Genomic DNA, 13,242 nt, shown 5'->3' on the forward strand with positions numbered 1-13,242 from the left:
CAAAACGTGGAGGACCACAAGAGCAGGGGGGAAAGGCCAGGCGGCGAGCCCACTAAGGCACCAGGGCAACGAGACGCAGGAACGCCCGCCCACACCGCCCCGCCCAGGACGCGCGCGCCCGGGGCTCCCAGTCGAGGCCCGCCCCCTTGCCTTCTGCCCAACCAACGGCCACTTCCTGCCTCACTCCAGGCCAATCCTCACACTCCACGAAGAATAGCCCTAGGGGGCGTATGGGAAGGTTCTTAGAGCGATGGCCACGCCGACCAACCGGGTCGCGGAGCCTGCGCGGCGAGGCGGGACTTGGCGCTGGTCATAGCTACTCAACAGCCAGGGGCGGGCGCAGGGCCGGGCTTCGCGCTGTGGGGTCGCTCGCGCGGCGGCGGTAGCCGAGGCCTCTTGGTTCTGCGGCACGTGACGGTCGGGCCTCCTCTGCCGCCGTCTCCACTGCAGCGCGGGGCCAGGTGTGTGGGTAGAAGGCATCGGCATCGCCGGCTCTAGGTGAGAGGGGAGACCTGCGCCCGTCCTCGAGCCTGTAAGGCCCCCCCCCCAGGGTGCCTGGGAACAGGGCGCTGCGGCCGAAGGGTCGGGCGTGGCCAGGGGCCCAGGGGTCGGGCTGGCTCTCGAGGGCCCGGGCCCTGGCGGCCGCGAGTGGCGAGGCCCGGCTTGGGGCGCGGAGCCGGGCCTAGGCCTCGCCGCCGGGGTCGGGAGGCGTGGCAGGTGCCCCAGGGCCTCCCTTGACCTCCGGGAGAGCTAACTTATTCCTGGGGCTTTCTTAGGCCTGTTATTGGCTGTCTGGGCAGTCGCGAGGTGGGCTGGAGTGGGGTGGGGCCTAGTAGGTGCCCCCTAAGTAGTAAAGAGAACGGGACTATCAGACCGAGAGAGAATAATCAGGGTTAGCGTTACAGGTTCAGTGTTTGAAAATAAGAGGCGAGAGCGAACACTGGGCTCGAGCACCCTGAAGAGTGCAGAGAACGTGCTAGAAGGCGCAGTGGTGGAAAAAGTTAAGTCTCAACAATAACAGCACCAGCCGTGGTGAGGGGAGTAAGCCAGGCGGCGATTCTCTGGACGCCTCAAAGTGGAGAGCGATCTGGAGCTGGCCTGCCGCACCTCGTTTTACACTGGAGGAAACTGAGGCCTGGAGGTACGAAGTGCCTGGCCCAAGGTCATGCGATCGCTTTAACGAGCGCGCTGGGTTCACGGTTGAGGGCTGGGTGGGTGGCCCTGGTTCAGGCGCTTCACGGGGCTGTTGCTCCGTGAACTTGCCCCGTTCCCAGTAGTGGATGCAATCATAACCCGACGCACTTCAGTTAAGAGGGGATAAAATGGGACAGGGACTACGGACTGAATGGCTTGGGCCACGACACTGGCGTTTTAGTCTTCGGAGTGGGTTGAGGGGTGTTTCCCAGACTTGCATTCACAGGGAGGGAGAAATTGAGTCGGGTGGATTAACTGCTGGATATGACACAATTACCGGTCGAGGGAAGTTAAACTGAGTGAATATTAAAAGCCCCAGAGGACAAAGGTGAATCCCAGTTAAGTTTCTTCACCTCAAATTTAGGAAATGGAGAGTTTTGCTTAATTTTTTTTAATAAACTAAGTTTTTTTAAGGTTCCGAATCATACTGCTCCTTAGCATTGGTCGGTATCTCTGTCTTCGCAGCAGTGGTTGAGGGTCACAGGTAGAACCACCTGCCACATTTGCTATAATTAAACTTGCAGCACAGAGACCAGAGTGGGAGTTCCTCCTTTGCAGCAGCCGAGGCCTCCGTGAACTGTGCAGTGGAGTGAGTGTCCCACAACAGAAATTTTCCAGCCTCTCTGAAAATGAGTGTCAGCATCCACCCACCTCACTATCTTAACCCCACAGAGGCATTGAGTGCATTATCTTCCAAGGGCCCCAGGGTGCTGCAGTGTTGGCAATCACACTATTGCATCCTTTAGTTACAGAGTTCATTTTTCCTTGTGAGATAGTGAGATAATCAGAGGGGACGCAGTGGCAGTTGGTAAAGGGACATGCAAGCTCATAAACTAGAGTTCTTGGCCCAGCGTGGTAACCAGCTTCTGTGCCGCTTTGGTTCCCATATCTTTACCTTGGGAATGACAGACTCCTTGATGCCTCACCTTGAGGGGGCAATTGGGAAGGGCAGATAATTTGCTGGTGTAATGAATTATGCAAACAGAATGGTCAGTTCGTGTTTAACTCCTTAAGAAACAATAAAAATGTCCATAGTTGTAACCTCTGTAGCTTACTGTAAAACTAAAGCAACAAATGTACGTTCTAAGCCTAGCTGTGAGCTGTGGAAATTGAGAATTGTGTTTCTTAACGAATTTTGAGAATCATTAGCATGTTCTGAGTGTTCACATCTTCAACCTCAGTTTATAGGAAAAATAAAGTGCTGTAGAAAAGTCAGTTCTACTGTTCCTGTCAATCAAAATTCATAAATGTAAATAAAGCAGCGTGGATCTAAATCTGCTTTAAAATGGACAAATACTTCCAGTAGGGACCCCTTTGAGTTCTGTGCTTCCCATACCCCCTTGAATTGTTTCTCTTTTGACTTTTGACATGGTCATGAAATTAGAAGGCACAAAAAGTAGTAAAGTGGTTATCTGTGACTGGAATCTAATTCCTTTTAAATGTTTCCTCTCCAATCTAAGACTTAAATTATTTGCTTTAGAATTCAGTTTTGGGGGCCACCGCTGTGGCTCACTTGGTTAATCCTCTGCGGCGCCGGCATCCCATATGGGCGCTGGGTTCTAGTCCTGGTTGCTCCTCTTCCAGTCCAGCTCTCTGCTATGGCCCGGGAAAGCAGTGGAGGATGGCCCAAGTGCTTGGGCCCCTGCACCCCCATGGGAGACCAGGAAAAGCACCTGGCTCCTGGCTTCTGATTGGCACAGTGCTGGCCATAGTGGCCATTTGGGGAGTGAAGCAACTCTCTCTCACTGTCTAACTCTGCATAATTAAAAAGGAATTCCGTTTTGGAACCATTAGAATTTAACAAAAGGTGTTACTGAGCAATATCTAGTAACAGCTGATGTTGCCTGTGTGTTGTAAATAGGTGGTGTCAGTGACTTTTTTGTGCATTTTGCTTATACAACAATCCAAGAGTAGATGCTGTTATCCTTTTAGAGATGAAGTTAGTCATGAACCCCAGATGGCGTGTTATTGAGTGGCTGACTGGATATTGTCTCTTGAATTTCTGCCTGTGCTCATGTCTCTAGCTGGGATCCTGGAGAGATTATGTCAACTTCTCTTTAAGTTTCTTTACTTGTGAAATGGGGAAGTTAGAACCTCCTGGGGGTCCTGGTGAGAGTTACGAATCTACCTGAGGTGTCTGAAACTCCTAAGACTTAGTATTGCATATCTTTTTTTAAGATTATTTATTTGAAAGGCAGAATGACAGATCTTCTATCTACTGGTTCACTCCCCAAATGGCCACAATGACCAGGCTGGGCCAGGCTGAGGCTAGGAGCCAGAAACTCCTTTTAGGCCTCCCACTTGGTGGCTGGGACCCAAGTATTTGGGCCATCATCTGCTACCTTCCCAGGCACCTTAACAGGAAGCTGGGTCAGAAGCAGAGTAGCTTGGATTGGAAACTGGTGGCTGAATCCCTGCAGCACAATATTGGCCCCACTGCCTATTTTTAAAACCAAACATTAGACTAGGTCACTTCTTATGTTCCTCTTTCTGACTTCTCATACGTTAAAGGAATTAACTTTCTTTTTAAAAGAGAGTCTCATAAAAGCCCATAACCAAGCAATTTCACTGCTGGGTTTTGCCAAATACTTTGGGAAGAATTAACACCAATCTTTAACAAAATCTTTTTTTCCCCTTAAGATTTATTTGTTTGTTTGAAAGGCAGTTAGATCTTCCATCTGCTGGTTCACTCCCCAAATGGCAGCAACTGCCAGGCTAAAGCCTGGAGCCTGAAACTCCATCCAGTTCCCCCATGTGGATGGCAGGGAGCTATATTTGGAACCAGCACTCAGATGGGATGCTATCCTCACAAGGTGGTGACTTGTCCTGCACCACATCAGCCCCCCCTTAACAAATACACAAGAAAACACTGTAGGCCACTGTCTGTTCTGAAAAGAGAAGCAAAAATTTTTTATAAAATGCAGCAAAGTGAATTCACCAGCATAATATTTTATTTTTAAAAGACTTATTATTTATTTAAAAGGCAGAGTAATAGAGAGGCAGAGAGAGAGTCTGTCGGCTGGCTCACTCCCCAAATGTTTGCACCGGCCAGGACTGGCCCGGGTCAAAGCTAGGAGCCAGGAGCTTCTTCCAGGTCACTTGGGCCATCTTCCACTGCTTTCCCAGGCACATAAGCAGAGAGCTGGTCCAGCAATATAGAAAAAAGACTATATACTGTGACCAACTGGGATTTATTCCAGGAATGCAAGGTTGGTTCAGCATATAACAGTGAATAATATGCCACATTAATAAAAGAAACCCCATGATCATCTCACAAGAGCCAGAGAAAACATCCTTTCATGATAAACGCTAAACACAGTAGGGATAGAAAGGAACTTCCTCAGCCTGACTCAAAAAATCATCTCTTGAAAAGATGAAATATAAAAATATAGACAAACTTGAAAATAGTTTGAGCTCTTGTGTATCTTAAAGATCTTCAAGTTTCTGCCTTTGAGAAGTTACAAATTTAAATTTTTTTTAGTGTTTGCCCATTCCTAACATTGATCTAAGTAGTTGGTTGGATTTGCTGAAATTTTACAAAGTATGTCTTCTGTTAAAAAGTAGGATGTTGGGCCGGCGCTGTGGCTCAACAGGCTAATCCTCCGCCTTGCGGCGCCGGCACACCGGGTTCTAGTCCCGGTCGGGGCACCGATCCTGTCCCGGTTGCCCCTCTTCCAGGCCAGCTCTCTGCTGTGGCCAGGGAGTGCAGTGGAGGATGGCCCAAGTCCTTGGGTCCTGCACCCCATGGGAGACCAGGAGAAGCACCTGGCTCCTGCCATCGGAACAGCGCGGTGCGCCGGCCGCAGCGCGCTACCGCGGCGACCATTGGAGGGTGAACCAACGGCAAAAGGAAGACCTTTCTCTCTGTCTCTCTCTCTCACTGTCCACTCTGCCTGTCAAAAAAAAAAAAAAAAAAGAAAAAAAGAAAAAAAAAAAAAAGTAGGATGTTGGGGGCTAGTGCTGTGGCATAGTAGGTTAAACCTCTGCCTGCAGTACCAGCATCCCATATGTGTGCCGGTTCAAGTACCTGCTGCTCCACTTCTGATCCAGCTCTCTGCTATGGCCTGGGAACGCAGTGGAAGATGGCCCAAGTCCTTGGGCCCCTGCACCCATGTGGCAGACCTGGAAGAAGCTCCTAGCCATTGCAGCCATTTGGGGAGTGAATCAGCAGATGGAAGGCCCCTCTCTCTCTAACTCTGCCTCTCAAATAAATAAATCTTAAAAAAAAAATAGGATGTTTGTGTTCAGCTGAAATCTCATGCATTATTAAATATGGGCAGTAAAATAATTTGGACTTTATTTAGAAGGTTTGCTGAGGGCATAATTATGTATAATATGTATTGTATATGATTATCAAAAAATTTTAATTTGAGTTCATATAGAGAAGTAATGGATAGAGCAGGAAAAAATAGGTAAGCAGAAGTTTCCATACACGTTGAAAGAAATAATTAAAGAGAAAGCGTAGAGGAAAAGCAAGTTTTTCTTGTAAAATTATTCACAAATATTGGACTTTTTAGTCAAAATAAGAATTTAAATTTTTTTCAATGTATGAGTTGCTTCAAAGAGCAAAACATTTGAGTATGCCTGTGAAATGCTAGATTCTGATAGATTATATATTTTTATTTTCACATCAAGCCTTTGAGCCAGTAGCACTATTACCGACATCTATGAAATAGGGAAAGGAAGACCACTGGAAGTTACATAAGCTGACCATGGCCACACAGAACCCAGGTTTCTCTGACTTGATGGTTTTTTTTTGTTTGTTTTTTGACAGGCAGAGTGATAGTGAGAGAGACAGAGAGAAAGGTCTTCCTTTTTGCCGTTGGTTCACCCTCCAGTGGCCGCTATGGCCAGCGCTTCGTGCTGATCCAAAGCCAGGAGCCAGGTACTTCTCCTGGTCTCCCATGTGGGTGCAGGGCCCAAGGACTTGGGCCATCCTCCACTGCACTCCCGGGCCACAGCAGAGAGCTGGCCTGGAAGAGGGGCAACCGGGACAGGATTGGTGCCCCGACCGGAACTAGAACCCGGTGTGCCGGCGCCGCAAGGCGGAGGATTAGCCTGTTGAGCCACGGCGCCGGCCTGACTTAATGGGTTTTTCCACCACATGCTGTATGCTGCCTTGTCTATATGGAGTTAATTTTTATAAATGATTAAGTGATTTGGAGAATAGAATGATGGGGAAGGAGGAGGCAGAGAGAGAGATCTTTCATCTGCTGGTTCACTCCCAAAGAGATACAACAGCCAGGGCTGGGCCAGGCTGAAGCCAGGAGCCAGAAACTCCACCTGGGTCTCCCACAGCTTTCCCAGGCACAATAGTAGGAAGCTGGAAACAGGAAGGCAGGACCTGAACCAGTCCTCTGATATGGGATGCCAGCATCACAGGTAGTGGCTTAACCTGTGCCACAATGCCAGGCCCAAGAGTTAATTTTTTGAATTAGTTTTATATATTTGTAATTTCTTATTTTCATTTTATTTGGAAGAGTGAACAAGTGAGAGTCCATCCGTTGGTTCACTCCCTAAATGCCCACAATAGCTAGGGCTGGGCCAGGAGCCTAGAACTCAGTCTGGGTTTCCCACATGGATGACATCACCTGCTACCTCCCAGGGTATGTGCCAGCAGGAAGCTAGAATTGAAAATGGAGCTGGGATTTTCGGGATGCAAGTGTCACAAGCAGCATTAACCATATGACAAACACCTGTGCCAAATCATTAACTCTAAAATAGGAAACTTACATTGCTAGAATTTAAAGATAAATTCACTCCTCTAAAAGTTAAGAATAGGGGCAGGCTTTTGTGTCAATGGAATGCCTGGGTTTGATTCCTGGCTATGGCTTCTGATTCTAGCTTTCTGTTAATGTATACCCTGGGAGCTGAAGTAATTGGGTCCCTGTCACCCATATGCGCACTTTTGCAAGTTAGATAAAGGTAGATTATGAGTTTATTTTGATATTAACTCCCAAAAACGTAATTAGTAGAGCTGTAAATGTAGTTTATTCATGATCTCTGAAATCATGGGTGGACAGACTTCCTTCAGTCTATTAAAAAATAAACTTCTGGGCCGGCGCCGTGGCTCAACAGGCTAATCCTCCGCCTTGCGGCGCCGCCACACCGGGTTCTAGTCCCGGTCGGGGCACCAATCCTGTCCCGGTTGCCCCTCTTCCAGGCCAGCTCTCTGCTGTGGCCCAGGAGTGCAGTGGAGGATGGCCCAAGTGTTTGGGCCCTGCACCCCATGGGAGACCAGGAGAAGCACCTGGCTCCTGCCATCGGATCAGCGCGGTGCGCTGGCCGCAGTGTGCCTACCGCGGCAGCCATTGGAAGGTGAACCAACGGCAAAAAGGAAGACATTCCTCTCTGTCTCTCTCTCACTGTCCACTCTGCCTGTCAAAAAATAAAAATAAAAAAAAAATAAACTTCTGGACTTTATGGATGTCCTATGTACATACAGCTCTTACAGGTCAGAAGTACCCCCTAACCCCCCTATTTTTTGCCCCTAGTTCTTGGTATCTGATTGGTGTCCCTGGAGTTGAAAGCTGTCAGCAAATCTTGTTTGGTGTCTGCTGTGTACCAGGCTCTCAGCTAGGTATCAGATAGGTTTTCTCCTCTAATTTTAACATTGAAATTTTTTTATTTTTTATTTTTTTAAGGCAAGAGAGAGGGTGTTCTGTCCTTTGGTTCACTACCCATATCGCTGTAACACCTGGGACTAGCATGGTCTGAAGCCAGGATCTGGGAATTCAGTCCAGGTTTCCTATAAAGCCTGCCAGAACCCATTCGCTTGCTGCCTCCAAGGGTTTGCTTTAGCAGGAAGCTGGAGTCAGGAGCTAGAGATGGGTACTGAGCCCAAGTACCCCATGTGGAAAGTGGGTGTCTTATCCAGCATCTTAACCCCTAGGCCAAATACCCACTCTATGTAGCAGAATTCTTGCAGTCCAAACTTGTGACTGCTAGAAGACAGATTGTCTGTTCAGCTAGTTTTGGATATAAATCAGAACTTGGACCATACAGTGTTGACCTCATAGTATTGGTTTTATTGAGTAATTATTTGCTTACATTAAGGGGTATCATAAAATGAAGCCACACAGAACTAACATTTGCACATCACTTAAGGCTGTTTTTGAAAGTTGTCGCTTCTGTAGACTCAAATAGTTAAACATTTTCCTGTTTGCTTTTTTTTTTTTTTTTTTTTTTTAAGATTTAAGAGTGACAGGGGACTCAGATACTTAAATATTTTCCTGTTTGCTTTTTTTGTTTAAGAGGGCGGGGTACATAGAGAAGGAACTTCATCTGCTGGTTCACTCCCCAAGTGCTTGTAAGAGCCGGGCTGGGCCAGATCAATGTCAGAAGCCCGGAACCCAAACACTTGGGCCATTATCTACTGCCTTCCCAGGCACATTAGCAAGAAGCTGGACTGGAAGTGGGGCAGCTGGCAGTCCAATGTGGGCTGTGGGTGGGCAGCTTAATTCACTGCACCACAAGACCTGCCCTCAAGTGTTCTTCTTAAGAGAGAGAACTCTCATTTGTTGTTATATTCCCCAGATGCATGCAACAGCCAGAGCTGGATCAAGCCAAAGCCAGAAGCTAGGAACTTCATCCAGATCTTCCATGCAGGGACCTAAGTACTTGAGCCGTCATTTGCTGCCTCCCAGCAAGCTCATTAACATGCAGGTGGTCCTGGGAGCAGAGCTGGGCACTCTGAAATGGGATGTGTGGACATCCTAACTTGTGACGTAACCACTAGGCCAAACACCTGCCCCTGTGGTTTTGATTTTAAATTGCTGGATTTTCTGAGGGTCCATGCCTGTAGTAATAGATAATTTTGTCAGAACAGCTCTATAAGTAACTTACAACTAGAAGCCCAGTTTTGAGTTATACAGCCACCTAGCATTTGTCATACAGAATCACAACTGTAGCATTTGGGGTAACAGTCTTACAGTGACAGAAATTATCAGTGTGTGTGTGTGTGTGTGTGAGAGAGAGAGTGAGAGAGAGAGAGAGAGAGAGCAAGAGAGAGCGAGCCAACCTTTAAAAGAAAATGAAATGCTCTGAGAAAGAAAGTGATGGCTTTGAAGCTTACACTATGAGAGAAACTGCAAAATCTCAGGTATGTGAGGAACCTTGCCCTTGAATGAGCACAAGCTATGAAATAGGAGAGAATTACAGGAAATGGGATTCTTTACTACAGGAAAAGGCTGCCAGTGTAAAGAGTGATTTATTCTGTTTTCTTTCTCAGCATTCCAGTCCAGGGGCTGCTTACTCTCTGGGTTTGCAGTAGAAGGACTGTGCTATTGTGTTACAAGAGCATTATTGCTTTGTTCTTGAGCTGCTTGTTAAATATTTCCTTTGGATAATTTTAGAAACTGGTGACAACACAGAAGTATGCCCTTTTTTTGCCTAGGCGTTTGACGCTCTAAGGATAAATGAAGAACTTTAAAGGGGGGAAAGCTTGAGACATCCTCTTAAAATGTAAAGACGTGAAACCTTATATGTCTTAAGGAATGTACAGATAGCAAGTGAGGACCTCTGGGTGTTGGGAACCTTGGCTTCTGATCCTGATTCTGCCTGTGGCTGTTGGGTTTTTGGAAGTCACTCTCTAGACTTCAGTTGTTCCTCATGAAGGAGAATGAGACTAGATTCCTAATAGTACATTTCAGCCATAGGATTTTGGCAGGGGAGATTGGGGACCAACTATGACAGAGATTTATGGAAAAAATAACAATGAACCAATGATAGTACATAGGGTTATCATGGACCCCACACCTAGTGTTTTTTTTTTTTTTTTTTTTTTGACTTTTTTTTGTTTGCTTATTTGAAAGGCAGAGCAACAGAGAGAGAGGGAGAGAGACAGATCTTACATCTGCTGGTTCACTCCTCAAATGGCAGTAACAACCAGGTTTGGGCCAGGCTGAAACCAGGAGCCAGGGACTCTATCTGTGTCTCCCACATAGGGAGCAGGGACCCAAGTACTTGGGCCATTTTGTGCTGTCTTCCCAGGTGCATTAGCAGGAAGGTGGTTTGGAAGCAGAGTTACTGCTTTCTTCTTTCTTTTTTTTAAGATTTTATTTATTTATTTGACAGGTAGAGTTACAGTGAGAGAGAGAGAGAAACAGAAAGGTCTTCCTTCCACTGGTTCACCCCCCAAATGGCTGCAACAGCTGGAGCTACGCCGATCCGAAGCCAGGAGCTTCTTCCTGGTCTCCCATGCGGGTGCAGGGGCCCAAGCGCTTGGGCCATCTTCTACTGCTTTCCCAGGCCACAGCAGAGAGCTGGACTGGAAAAGAGCAACCGGGACTAGTACTGGCACCCATATGGGATGCTGACACTGCAGGCAGAGGATTAACCTAGTGCACCACGCTGCCGGCCCCAACTATGTTCTTTTCAGTAGGTGAACATAAGACTTGGTAAAGGAGTGTGAGAGGGAACTGAGTTGAGGAGGGGATGGTTTCTTGGTAATGTCAGGGTTTTGTTTTTTTTGTTTTTGTTTTTGTTTTTTTTTAAGAGTTTATTTATGTATTTGAGAGGCAGAGTTACAAACAGAGAGAGACAGACAGACAGAGAGAAAGGTCTTCCATCTGCTGATTCACTCCCCAAATGGCCGCATTGGTAGGAGCTATGCCGATCTGAAGCCAGGAGCTTCTTCTAGGGCTCCCATGTGGCTGCAGGGGCCCAAGGACGGCCATCTTCCACTGCTTTCCCAGGGCATAAGCGGAGAGCTGAATTGGAAGAGGAGCAGCCAGGACATGAACTGGTGCCTGTATGGGATGGTGGCGCTGCAGGTGGAGGCTTAGCCCCCTATGCCACAGTGCCAACCCCTAGGTTTCATTTATAGATAATTAGGGCCACCTTAAAATATATTGTCTTCAGTTGTTTGCAGATGTGGACCAGTCTTTAACAGAACTTGAAAATAAGTCCACTTAACATGGCTTATAGAACTAGACTAAAACTATTGACTGTAGCATTTTCTTTGGAATTTTGGAAGGTTTCAGTTATACATGGGAGAAGCAGAACCACTCTAGTGGAAGAAAAAAAGTTCTTCCACTAGAGTGGTTCTGCTTCTCCCATGTATATGCCTTCTACGCTCCAGGTCTCTTGGTCAGGCAGCCAGGGACAAATAGGGAGTATGGATTCTTTTTTAAAAAAATTTGACAGGCAGAGTTATATACAGTGAGAGAGAGAGACAGAGAGAAAGGTCTTCCTTCCGTTGGTTCACCCCCAAAATGGCCGCTATGGCTGGCGCTGTGCCGATCCAAAGCCAGGAGCTTCTTCCCGGTCTCCCACGCGGGTGCAGGGGCCCAAGCTCTTGGGCCATCCTCCACTGCCCTCCCGGGCCACAGCAGAGAGCTGGACTGGAAGAGGAGCAAGCATACTAGAACCTGGTGCCCATATGGGATGCCGGTGCCACAGGCGGAGTATTAACCAAGTGAGCCACAGCACCGGCCCCTGGATTCTTTGATTATTGCTTATTTACCCTCTACGCCACAGCATCGGCCCCGAATTAAGTTATTTTAATTTCATGTTTTCTGAATGTGTAAAAGAAAATGAGAACCTTACAGAAGGCATAGATGAAATAATATATATATATGCACTTTTTATAAAGTGAGAATCAAAGCACACAAAGCTTATTCATAAGCCTTGATCAGTAGTTCTCAAAGTGTGGATCCTGGGCCAGCAGCCTTGACACATTCCCTGGGTACTCGTTAGAAATATGAAATCTTAGCTCACCTGGCCAGCCTTGCTCTGCCCTCCCCTGACAAATCAGGGCTCAGCAGGCTTTTTTTTTTTTTTTTTTTTTTTGACAGAGTGGATAGTGAGAGAGAGAGACAGAAAGGTCTTCCTTCGCCATTGGTTCACCTTCCAATGGCCACCACAGCTGGTGCACTGTGGCCGGCGCACCGCGCTGATCCGAAGCCAGGAGCCAGGTGCTTATCCTGGTCTCCCATGCGGGTGCAGGGCCCAAGGACTTGGGCCATCCTCCACTGCACTCCCGAGCCATAGCAGAGAGCTGGCCTGGAAGAGGGGCGACCGGGACTAGAACCCAGTGTGCCGGCGCCGCAAGGCAGAGGATTAGCCTATTGAGCCACAGCGCTGGCCCAGCAGGCTTGTTTTAACCAGCCCTCTGGGTGATGGGGCTGGACACCCAACTTTAAGAAGCAGTGCTGGCATCCCATATACGTACCAGTTTGAGTCCTGGCTGCTCCGCTTCAGATCCAGCTCTCTGCTATGGCCTGGGAAAGCAGTGAAAGATGGCCCAAGTCCTTGGACCCCTGCATCCATGTAGGGGACTTTGGGAGAAGTTCCTGGCTCCTAGCTTTAGCTGGTCCCAACTGCAACCATTGCAGCCATTTGGGGAGTAAACCAACTGATGGAAGACTTTCTCTCTCTCCTCTCTCTCTCTCTCTCTCTCTCTGCAACTATGCCTTTCAAAAAATAAATGAATCTTTAAAAAAAAAAAAAAAGCACTTTCCTACTTTGTTCTATATAACCTAAAGAGGGTTGTTTTGGTCAGCTGTGGCTGCCATCACAGTGCCCTGCATGTAAGATCAATACCAAGGTGCTGGCAGGGTTGGTTTCTGTGGGGTCTCTTAGTAGCTTGCCTTGGTCTCCTCATGTCCTTACAAGGCCTTTCCTCTGTGTGGACTTCTTCCTGTGGTCACCAGTACTTTGGGATCCTTATGACCTCATTTAGCCTCAATGATCTTGAAGTTCCTCTCTGCAAATAATAGTTACAAAAAATAGTTACATTGGAGGCTGTGGCTTCAGTTTATGGATTTAGGGTGTGTGTGTGGTGGGGTGAGTAACAATTCAGGCAATAAAAGTTACCTCTAACAAATTCAAAGTTGTTGAGAAAAGAAAATCAGTTCTACCCTTTTTAAAGGTAACTGAACCATCTATTTAGCTTTTCCTTGGATAATATTTCAGCACCAATACCTGGCCCTAATTTTAATCCATTGATTTTGTGCTTTCTTAAATACTACTAGTGTCACCACATTTTGCTTTTAAAAAGTTGCAACTATGTAGTACATATTGTTTTATGCTAATTTTTATTTCATA

The 13,242-nt window shown here is 47.2% G+C and overlaps 1 protein-coding gene across 2 annotated transcripts in view; it reads left to right on the plus strand.

The window, feature by feature from the left end:
* Positions 1 to 353: 353 nt before the first annotated feature.
* Positions 354 to 13,242, plus strand: part of CANX (calnexin) — a 34,964-nt gene continuing 22,075 nt past the window's right edge. The window contains exon 1 of one of the 2 annotated variants that reach the window (XM_062188555.1): positions 354 to 498. The gene's annotated coding sequence lies outside the window, so the exon portion shown is untranslated. Of the gene's footprint in view, positions 499 to 958; positions 1,142 to 13,242 lie in introns of those variants that run through there. The other variant, XM_062188556.1, reaches the window with a different exon arrangement.

This window comes from Lepus europaeus, chromosome 4, assembly GCF_033115175.1.
Source record: "Lepus europaeus isolate LE1 chromosome 4, mLepTim1.pri, whole genome shotgun sequence".
In the NCBI taxonomy this organism is placed as follows: domain Eukaryota; kingdom Metazoa; phylum Chordata; class Mammalia; order Lagomorpha; family Leporidae; genus Lepus; species Lepus europaeus.